At 45.6% G+C, this 11,862-nt stretch overlaps 2 protein-coding genes across 2 annotated transcripts in view; both read right to left on the bottom strand.

Moving 5' to 3' along the window:
* The window catches only part of jakmip1 (janus kinase and microtubule interacting protein 1), a gene marked incomplete at its 3' end in the record, with an annotated part of 31,065 nt that extends 20,287 nt beyond the window's left edge, over nt 1–10,778 (bottom strand). The window contains exon 1 of the mRNA XM_083651634.1: nt 10,453–10,778. The remainder of the gene's footprint in view (nt 1–10,452) is intronic.
* LOC310790427 (histone H3.2) overlaps nt 1–11,862 on the bottom strand; it is a gene marked incomplete at its 3' end in the record, with an annotated part of 253,276 nt that overhangs the window by 176,740 nt on the left and 64,674 nt on the right. The window lies entirely within an intron of this gene.

The following is an 11,862-nucleotide window of genomic DNA, read 5'->3' on the forward strand; positions in this document are numbered from 1 at the left end:
ACCCAGTAACCTTGCAGTCTTTCTGCTGACTATTGGGCCTAAATAAATAATGCAAGGATGAGGGAGATGAAGCTTTAAGACCACAGGCACCTCCATCTTTTCCCACACACACACACACAGGCATTCGTACATGTTACACAGATGGCGGCAATAGTTACCAAGGCAACCCTTGCTCGCAAAAGTCCATTCCTCCCACAGCAAAGGACGATGGGAAGGAGGAAAGAGCCTGTACAGTACGATGTGCAAACACACGTACACAAACACGCACGTCGTACGGTGGTTAGTTAGTTACACATTTCAAAAGCAGGCATTATGCACGTTCCTCATTTGAAAAACATGCGCAGGATTCCGTTATCTGGCTGCCATCTCTGAGTCGAGGTTGACTGAGAGACAGAAATGCACTAACGCCGGGGGGCAACGAAGCTCTATACCACATGGAGGCTTACAGATCAAGCATGAGTGTAAATGGGGGGTGGGAGAGGAAGAGAGAGAGAGAGAGAGAGAGAGACAGAGAGAGACAGAGAGAGAGAGAGAGAGAGAGAGAGAGAGAGAGAGAGAGAGAGACAGAGAGAGAGAGAGAGAGAGAGAGAGAGAGAGAGAGAGAGGCTGGTAGAGGATCATGAAAGAGAAGTAGGGAGAAAAGTAGAAAGAGGCGGAGGGGGGGAAACACGCAGACCTCAACCAGAGAAAATCCCCTCCACCCCTCTCCCCCCACTGTGGCCTACACTGAGAGGCTGAGACAGAGATCATTCACATAGAGAAGGAGAGAGAGAGAGAGAGAGAGAGGCTGAGACAGAGATCATTCACTGAGAAAGCACAGACACAAGCACACATTCTCCCAGAGTCCTAGAGAGCACAACTAGGGACAGATGCAGCCTGACATCTATTCACAGCAACACAAAAAGGTGTCAGCACTGATTCACAAGAACAAAACACATTCACGCACAGTGTAGCCTGTAGGCCAAATTTGAACTTGGCTCACGAGCATGAGGAGTACATGAAATGTACAAACTAACTGAATTGACAAACGTACAGAAAAACATGAATTCTGTTGATTTGTTTGCCCCCCCTCTAGCCCTCTGCATGTTTATGCGTGCCTGTTTCATATGGGAAACCAGGTGCAGCCAAGCCAAATCCAAGGAGAAGGATGACAGATGGGAGGGAGGAGGCGTGGACGCTCATCCTACCAACATCTGGGCTTAGTATAAAAACCACTTATCACTGGACAAGTAAGAGGGGCCTAATAAATGTCAATCATTTCTATAATACAGCTGTCAGAGGAGGCTTGTATCAGAGCAGGACTCTTGGTCCGTAACATACTGTACATCACATCATTTGACATGATGAAAAGATTCCTGAAAGAGGGCAATTGTTGCCTGACACTAGTATACAAATGGGCGCACGCACACACATGCACACACACACACACACTCTAAAGTTTGAATTATACCTGACGCATCCGCGAGGACCGCAGGTGTCCATGCGGCCAAGTGACGTCGAAAATCACAGACACGCTCCTCCGCGAGGCTCCCGTGTGGCACGTTTTCACCTGGTCGGTGTGCACACTCCAACTGTTCTAACTACGTGGAAATAGAGAGCCCCAGGGATGACGTATTTTTGTAGGCTGAATGCGGAAGTCCCGAACTTCCTGGTTCTTCACTGTTTCTGTCTATGGGATTTTTGAATGGGTTTTTGGCGCGATGCTTCAAATAATGTCTGTGGGCAACGCAAGTTTAATCAAACGCGAACCAAGGTTCAGCGGGATAATCTTCACACATGAGGACCACTTTCATGAGTTTTGAAGCGTAACTGCGAGCCCTAGAGGTAAAAAGCTCATGCTAAACTAATCCAGAACTACACACAGTGTCGCATAGGCGTCGACACGAAGGCGCGAGAGAAAGAATTTCCGCGTTCACTCGTGATGACGTATAATATCCGCGTCGACATTGTAGTCTCATTTAGCCGTTTGCTAGCTAGCCACCCTTTTAACGGCAAATAAAAGCTTCAAAACTCATAAAAGTGGTCTTCATGTGTGAAGATGATGTTACTAAACACTGGTTCGCGTTTGATTAAGCCAGCGTTGCCCAGAGAGATTATTAGAAGCATCGCGCCAAAAACCCATTCAAAACTCCCATAGGCGAAAACTGTGAAGAATCAGGGCTGTTAGCATCGATGATTTCCGGACTCGTTCCTGGGGCTCTCTATTGACAAAGTGGAGTTTTAAAAAATAACGGTCACTTCCGCGAGCAGAAACTGGCGCAGAGCATAAAAGCTCAAAAGGTTTTCTCATCAGGATCCTGTGTCTCTCATTAACGTGCGACAGTCTATACGTTTAGCATCATTAACGTGCGATAGTCTATACGTTTAGCATCATTAACGTGCGACAGTCTATACGTTTAGCATCATTCCAGCTTCAGGGTGACACATCAAACACACCCAGCTCCCACAAAGCATTCTGGAGCCACATGTTCCCATGCCAGGAACCAGGAGCCAACTCTGGAAGTTTATGGTCCATGGAAAACCAGGAATGTTATTAGGGGAAGACGGGAGGTTTTATGGGGGCATTGAGAAGCTAACAAGTACCTTTAATGTTCACAGAGCTAACGTTAATTAATCCACTCCAGGTATAAACACTTCAGCTTCTATTCTGCTGGGAGGCCTCAGCTCAGGGTGCAAGCAAAACCTTTGACAGACTAAACTGACCGCTCACATCATTATATCACCCTGCTATCCTCCAGATTTAGATGACAATCTTCCACATTCTTATTCTTAAAGTGAATAATTCATACACTATGACGACTCGTCAAATAGTTTCACATGTCATACTTTACAGTGGGAGATGGTGCGAGAGACAGAAGTGCGCCTTCGAGGCCAATTCAAATGCTGAGACAATTTTCTTAATCAAACAATGGAGCGAAATCACTAGAAGGTGACTACAGCAAAGAAAAGGAAGAAAAAGAGAGATGATGATAACATTTTGTAGCCGCCGGGGAGTTTAATTAATTCCTACTTGAGAAATGGACTTCAAACTTTTGGCCCGCCCTGAAAAAAGTACCCAAAAGTGCAACACACCCATAAACCAATACCACAGCATAACAACACAAGTTTAGTTCACACACACACTCAGGCACAACATACAGGAGGCGTGGCCTAAAACCTACCCAGGCTTAGCTGCCATTGCATAACTTGATCCTTTCTACATTACATTACATTACATTACGTCATTTGGCAGACGCTTTTATCCAAAGCGACTTACAATAACACATTTTTCTGTCTGCAATAGAACAATCAACTATGGAGCACAGTCTATGACAACTACAGCTTCTGAAGGAACAGTGGTACAAGTTTAGGTTAGTGGTACAAGGTTGGTTAGGGTTTTTTTTTTTTTTTTTTTTTTTTTTTTTTTTTTATATAAGGAAAGAGAGAGACGAGGTTAGATCAAGAAGGGCCCAGATGGAGCCTGAAAAGGTGTGTCTTTAGTCTTTTCCGAAAGATCGGCAGTGATTCAGCAGTCCTGACCGAAGGTGGAAGCTCGTTCCACCATTGAGGTGCCAGGGACGAGAAGAGTCGAGATCGGGATGAGCGACTTTTGAGCCCCCGTAGCGAAGGAGGGGCGAGGCGACCTGCACTGGTGGAGGAGCGAAGGGAGCGGTGAGAGGTTTGGAACCTGACCATGGATTGCAGGTACTGGGGAGCTGTCTGGTGAACTGCCCTGTAGGCCAGTACCAGTGTCTTGAATTTGATGCGGGCCGAGATGGGAAGCCAGTGGAGCTCCTGGAAGAGGGGAGTGACGTGAGAGAATTTGGGTTGGTTGAATATTAGGGATGGGCATCGAATTTCGAATTTTCGAATAATCGTTGTTATTATCAAGGTCGACTTTTATTATTGAAATTCGAAATTCGAAAAAAAAAAAAAAAAAAAATTTTTTTTTTTTTTTTTTTTTTTTGAGTGAAATGTTGCATTGTCTCCCCCGATTCTAAGTATAGTCAAATCGCTTGGTTTGAGCAAGTAAAACAATTTTTATAAGCATTTTAAGCAAGGTTTATGGAAAAATGAATGGCGGATGAAATCCCATGAAGAGGGAGAGGGGGTGACTTTGGCACCCCTTTGGCACTCAGACCTGAGCCTACTAAATATTTAATGAACCACTCATGATTGTCAAAACTGTTTTTTATTTTCGAAAATGTCAATGTCATGTAACATGTTCTTTACTTCAGTGGTGCAATGCTTGTTTGAGCTAAAAATCCACAGCAGAAGCTTTTTATATTAATTAATAAAGCCGTAGACTTAGAATCAGGGGAGACAATGCAACATTTCACTCACAAAAAAAAAAAAAAAAAAAAAAAAATACATAAAAAAAAAAAAAAAAAATCATTTTTTTTTTTTTTTACATTTTTTATTTTATTTTCGAATTTCGAATTAAATTCGAATTTGAATTCGAATTTGGCCAGCGAATTTCGAATAGTGTTTTTGCTAGAAATGCCCATCCCTATTGAATATCAGACGGGCTGCAGCGTTCTGAATGAGCTGGAGCGGTCGGATGTCGGTGGCAGGTAGGCCGGCCAGAAGCACGTTGCAGTAGTCCAGGCGGGAGGAGACAAGAGACTGGACCAGGAGTTGAGTCGCTTCTCTTGTGAGAAAGGATGTTGTAGAGAGAGAACCTACAGGAGCGCGCTGTAGCAGCTATGTTGGAAGAGCAAGACAGCTGGTTGTCAAGGATCACCCCGAGATTCTTGGCTGTTTGGGAGGGGAGTACAGTGGTGTTGTCAATGGAGATGGAGAGATCTGCAAGAGGGCAGTCTTTTCCTGGGAGGAAGAGTAGCTCGGTCTTACCAAGGTTGAGCTTGAGGTGGTGGGCAGACATCCAGTCGCCAATGTCTTTGAGGCATGCAGAGATGCGAGCCTCGATTTGAGTGTCAGAGGGGGGGAAAGAAAGGAAAAGCTGGGTGTCATCAGCATAGCAGTGATAAGAAAAGCCATGAGAAGAGATCACATAGGCAAGAGATCTGATATAGAGAAGGAAAAGTAAGGGGCCCAGGACTGAGCCTTTCTAAACAGGCTGAACAAAGCATCACGACAAACAGGTGATTTCAGAACTGCTTCCCCTTTTCACTGAGCAGTAGACTTAAGCTGTGTTCACACCGAGATATTTATTTTTCTCCCTGTCGCTCGATTCAACTGTTTGGAATCGCTCTGTCGCTGTGTTTAAATCGCTCGTCAACAGGCACAAGAATTGATCTGGCTAACGTTAGACAGGATGAAAACGCAATGTCATGATGTTTGTCCACTACGAGCCACCGTAGTTGTTTACAAACTAAGCCTATCAGCGTGCTCCTAACGCGAGCTTGCGTATCTATACCGGTAGTACAGACTTCACTTCATGTCAGCTGTCAGCCTGTCAATGCGATTTGTTGCCACACTAATAAACCAGCGGTTTGTTCCAAGCCAGTGTGATCCTTGACTCACACGGCAGCCAATCAGCGTTGGGCAGCAACTTTTGCCAGCGTAATTTCGCTCGAGTTGGGATATTTCATCTCGGGCGACGAGCGAATTTTCGCCCTATATTCTCCCGGGCGAATATACACTCAATCGCTCGTTTGCATTGAATTTGTATGTAAACTCGATGCCAGCGAAAAACTTTAATAGGTCGGTGTGAACGCACCTTTACAGCTGGCCATGTTTTCACTGAGCAGTACAGACTTACAGCTGGCCATGTTTTCACTGAGTAGTATAGACTTACAGCTGGCCATGTTTTCACTGAGCAGTATAGACTTACAGCTGGCCATGTTTTCACTGAGCAGTATAGACTTACAGCTGGCCATGTTTTCACTGAGCAGTATAGACGGTTTTAATTTGACAACAAAAACATTCAAAATTGAACCCCCGCTCACTTCCTGTTGCAGTGTTTGCAATGGACATAAAAGAAAAATAAAACATTCAAGTGCAGGACTGACCATTCCGTGAAAACTGTCTATACAGCTGAGCGGCGGAAACAAAAGTAACGATGTCGAGTGAATATTTCTGCAGTTTGCCGAATGCTGAGAAAAAGGAAGTGCTGTGGGATTGCGCTCTGGTGAAAACCGTCTATAGACTTACAGCTGGCCATGTTTTCACTGAGCAGTATAGACTTACAGCTGGCCATGTTTTTACTGAGAAGTATAGACTTATTTAGGTTTGCCTTCTCGTCAAATGGTTAAAATAGAGCATGTGATACTAATGTGTGATTATTGTAATAAGCTAAGCTTAGAGAACCAAGAATACATTCTTAAAACAGGTGCATAAAGTAGCCTTTTCATACGCTAAGAGACTATTTTCACGGCTGGACATAAGGGACCCGGGACAAAAAGATGGTGGCTTACTAGTTACTACAGTAGCTGGTAATGAAGCCATTGCTTTTTCATAGCCTTACATTTCAATGTTTGCTCTTGCCAGGTCAGATAATACCGGTGCATTGCTGTGGCATTGGCTAAATAGAGTGACTGTTGCCAACTTAATCCATGCTGACATCTTTATGCACTTTGTCTATCTGTGACTTTGCAGCATAACTTACAAACACAAAGTACAGAACAGACAAAAATATTATATAAATTAATGTCATCATATGGTCTCTTGTGCCTGCTTGGCAAAACCCATGCTTTTCACCACTTCAGCCCATTTTTATCTTACCAGACTTTTTGCATACACTATCAAGTATGTCGACAAGACAAGAGTATTTGCATTAATGCAATAAACCTATCCTCAGTGCATTATTATCAAGAGACAGGACAGGTGACTATAAGAGTTAAGCTGGATCTGGACTGCTGCCGCTGCTGCTCAACACTCAGGGCTAGAAGAACATTCCATGTTTCTTTGCCAGCCCGTTCTGGGCCAATCAAAAATTAAGTCTTTTATGTTTTTACTAAAAATTACCAGGGATGGAGCATCAATACACAATAATGAGGAGAAACAAAATAATAACTTTATTATAATAATAACTGGTGGTAACTATTTCTTTAATTCCTTTAGTGCAAAATTATTCTTTGTTATAAATTAAGTATGACAAAATGCTTAAGTGGAAGGTGGACAGATGTCTTCTTTACAATAGTCAGGAGCTTATTACCTAAACACAGATGGACCTCCTTCAAGCTAGGGAGGAGACCACACACACACAGTCACACAGACAGACACACACGCATGCGCGCGCACACACACACAGACACAGACACACACAAACTGAGTGTTAAACATCAACCAGAAGTTACTTCAGTGCAGCACACATGCTCCAATAAATACATAAAAGAGCTACAAATGCCTGCTCAAACAAAGACTACTTACTTCCCTGTCTGGGTTCAAAATAAACAGAGGGGCGGGGCCCGGGGGTGCAGACTGACAGAGAGACAGACACTCTGCAGTCTGCATACTGTAATCACAAAGCCTCCACGTGGACATACCAGACACACACTCACTCACTCACTCTCACACACACACACACACACACACACACACACACACACACACACACACGCACACACACACAGTTACATTACATTATCTTTCTAGCCGCCAAGTCAGAGCATCAGCGATGCAAAGAATCAGCAGTGTACTGTACTGTACACTGACAGAACTGGTCTGGCTGCACTCCAGACTACACATACACACACACACACACGCGTGCGCATGCACACACATCCAAGAGCTGACACTCCAGTCCAAAGACACTCTAAAGATCCCATTGAGCTGGCTAACTCAGCCAAGTGCAACGCTAGTGGCGTATGTGACCTAAAAACAGGTTTAGTTGACACAAGTAGAATGACTACAATTTGCTGACCCTAAATAAACAAAAATTATCTCTAAACAAAAAGTATCTCTATAACTCTCTCTCTCTCTCTCTCTCTCTCTCTCTCTCTCACACACACACACACACACACCACTTACTCAGTTGCAAATGTTCCATTCAATTTGAGAAACATTTCCAAATGATGTAGTATCAATGCTACATTCCTGATATACATGTAGGTCTAGATTTATACCAAGGAAAATGTGGTCAATCATTGCTGGCGTGTAACTGTGGTTTCTGCGTATATGGATGTTTGTGTGAGCATCTGAGTGTGTGTGAGACTGTGTGACTGTGTGACTGTGTGTGTGTGTGTGTGTGTGTGTGTGTGTGTGTGTGTGTGTGTGTGTGTGTGTGTGTGTGTGTGTGTGCGTGTGTGTGTGTGTGTGTGTGTGTGTGTGTGTGTGTGTGTGTGTGTGTGTGTGTGTGTGTGTGTGTCTGCGCGTGCGCTGAATCAGCCACCTCTCCTTCACAAAGACATGATACTGCAGTCAGTAAATGTGATTAACCCTGCCCTTCTACAGCACATCAGTCCTGTAGGCCTCTGGCTTAAACAAACAGTTAAACATACAGTGTGGCAGTACACACACACACACACACACACACACACACACACACACACAAATACAAGAACTAGGCCCTTTCATGTCTTGAGGAAAGCGTTAAAAGCAGTGTGACGATGCCTATGAGAGGCATGCACATGTGGGTATAGACTAGAGGCTAGACCACTGGGATTAGCCTGCTGCTAGCAGCCTGGCACTCAAAGCGTTTGACTGAGGAAGGCAGCAGAGTGGATGGGAGAGATGGGATTATAAATTAAGAATAAATGTGATAGATGAAGTTACAGAGAAAGAGTGGGGGGAGGAAAGAGAGAGGGAAACGGAGACTGGAACAGAAATCCCAATGACTGTGGGCATCCGTGTACTGTACTGTACTGTAGGGCACTTTGACAGGTTGAGGTCAGGGTAAATTAATACGTTCAGCTGAGGTACACAGGTGAGGTCATTTGGCTTTGAAGCACAGAAATAACATTAGAAATGACAGGCCTATGTTATAGTGACCTTACTGTACTTTATGCTATTGCTGTCTCCTTATCCCTATGGGGATTCATACAGTCGTTTTGTTGTGATATCCAACAGTGGTTCTCAACGTGCGGTCCGGGGACCACCAGTGGTCCTTGACTGTGTTCCAGGGCGTCCCCAGCAAACTGAAGACTTGCTAAACTTTGGCATTATTTCATTTACAAGAACTGAACACAATTAGAGAATGTAGAAGAATGATTGTTTTGTTTTGCTCATAGTTTATCTGTTATCTCTCTACCTGCAATATAGATATATTGCAGGTCCAGATGTCATGGAGTTCTGGGCAAAATCATGTCTGACTGTGACAATGAAACAAATATTCTCATTTGGGTCAGAGAGACAAAATCTCACCAAATGGGGATCCATCTGTGTGACTCTAATGTGGACTGAATTAGGTCCTTAATACGAAAACTGTTGAGAATCACTGGGTAAGATTACTGCAGTTAAGAGTTCAACCCAATCCATTTGCCTGCAGTTAACACTCAGCACATTGCCCTACTACAACAAGCACCACAGCATGCATCACACCCCCCCCCCCCCCCCCTCCCCCAAAGTATGCCCCCGACAGGCTGATCAGGCACAGTAGTACTCTATACTAGTACTAAATAGTAGTACTCTACTATGCAACACATGTTGGCTGTCCACCGGGGCAGATTTACAAGCCTGTCAGAGAGCTGTTATGACAAGAGAGCATGCATGGAGGAGGAGGAGGAGGAGGAGGAGGAGGATGCATAGTAGTAAAGAGGGATATGCAGGGGATAGGAGAGAGGGGGGGGGGGTTGTGGTGTAGGAGGCAAGGCGACCAGCTCTCCAGTGAGCTGTCAAATCGACCGGGGCTGCATGGGAGATGACTGTAATGAGAGGTGTTTTTACACTGCTGCTCTGTCTGTCTGTCAGTGTCAACCACACCCCAGGGCGATGTGCATGCCTGCGTGGGGCCGTCCGCTGCAGCAGCCAGCATCCCACAACACAGCCGCAGCGGGCGGATGGGATGCCCTTGCCTTGCACTGCTCAGGCGGCTGCCAAGTGTGTTGATAAGCAGCAACTGTCATTTCCCGTGTGTTCACCGTGTTATGGAGCCGTCCGAGCACAGTGTGGTGCCACCGGATGAGTGTGGTGGTGGTTCACATCCCGCCACTGGCCTCGTATCCGGGGTATATCTGGGCATGAGCCTCGGTATCGGCTCAGATAACAGGAGGACGAGTTAGCTGAATATTACATCACAGATCACATTGTTATCGTGCCGCATACCTCATCGTGATACTTCCTCTTGGCAGGCTATCCGTGTCCGCCAGAGGCTGGAGGTGTCATGCAGGCAGCCGGGCTCACCGTGCTGTTGCTGGCAGCCGAAACACGCCAGCTCGCCGGGTTTGATATGAGACTGTGTGCTGTAACGTTAGCTCATAGTGAGCCAGATGTAGACGCCCAGCGGTAGTTGCAGCACCGTTTTATAGCGGATAAAAACACGAATGTCGGGACGTGTCATCTGTGTAGCACGGCGCCTAACCGCCTGTCAGAGTTTACAAATTGACCGGGTTGAAGTTGCCATTAACTTACTTCAAATGGAGGTCCAGTCAGCGGTGAAGAGTCGGCTGATGTTCAGCTGCCAAATGTGCTTGACGTCCAGGGCAGGCAGGGAGGGAGCCGGGGAGTGGGAGGAGGGAGGCTGGGCTTCGGCAGGCAGGCAGGAGAGCAGGGACACGGACACCTCATGCACTGTGAGATGCTGCCGAGCTGTCAGTGTCTGCTAAACTAAACCAGGCTCCATTCAAAAGTTTGTGCATCAAACAGTCCTACCTTCTGCCTGCCTAGTAGTGCCTCCAGCCTGCCTGCTTCAACAAACAGCGACTCAATTTCCTGATTTGTGGCGGGCTCGAGCTCCAGCGGGTTTCTCTCTCCTCTCGCGCACGCTGACATTTCCCCCCACGCCCACACAGCCATACGCATACGTCACTCGCTTCTATACATTTCATCCACTATTTCGCCCCATGACAACAAATAAATAATTAACAACCGCCTCGATGCCAGGGGATGGGGGGTGGCGTCGCCACCGGTAGCGTGATAGAAGCGCGACACCTGATTGCGTGTTCAGGAATGACACCGCGCGTGGAAAATGCGTGGACACGCCGGTGCGGTGCGGGAGGAACGTAGCACGCCCCGTCCGAGCGTACGGTGGTACCACGCACCGACCACCATAGCCCCACCCCACCAACACACCAGGGAGATATTGAAGGTATACTTGGTTGGCCTCTCTCTCTCTCTCTCTCTCTCTCTCTCACTCTCTATCTCTCTCTCTCTCTCTCTCTCTCTCTCTCTCTCAAATTCAAAATGTCTTTCTTGGCATGATAAGGTTCATCTTTCTCTCTCTGTCTCCCTCTCTCTCTGTGTGTGTGTGTGTGTGTGTGTGTGTGTGTGTGTGTGTGTGTGTGTGTGTGTGTGTGTGTGTGTGTGTGTGTGTGTGTGTGTGTGTGTGTGTGTGTGTGTGTGTGTGTGTGTGTACACAGCGACCAATCAATCAAGCTATAATTGTAGGCCACATTTCTTGCAAACAAATGCCATGTGTACCACGGGCATTTATAAATACATCAAAAAATAAATAATTAAATAAATACAGATGTAGATAAAACATTTGAAGTCAGTGACATTCTGACACTATAGTGTGCATCTCTTACCAATGATGCATTAAAACCAAATGCCTCAGTGTGAGTGGGTAGCTGTCACAGGTGTATGGGGCCTCTAAATTCACTGTGTTTATCTGCCAGTACCAAATCACTACCTAACCTGACAATATGAAAGTGTGTGTGGTGCCAGTATAGTACCAAATCACAACAATACAGTATGAAAGTGTGTGTGGTGCCAGTCAAATCACAACAATACAGTGTGAAAGTGTGTGTGGTGCCAGTCAAATCACAACAATACAGTATGAAAGTGTGTGTGGTGCCAGTCAAATCACAACAATACAGTATG

Source organism: Poromitra crassiceps (assembly GCF_964638095.1).
Source record: "Poromitra crassiceps genome assembly, chromosome: 15".
NCBI classification, from domain to species: Eukaryota; Metazoa; Chordata; class Actinopteri; order Beryciformes; family Melamphaidae; genus Poromitra; species Poromitra crassiceps.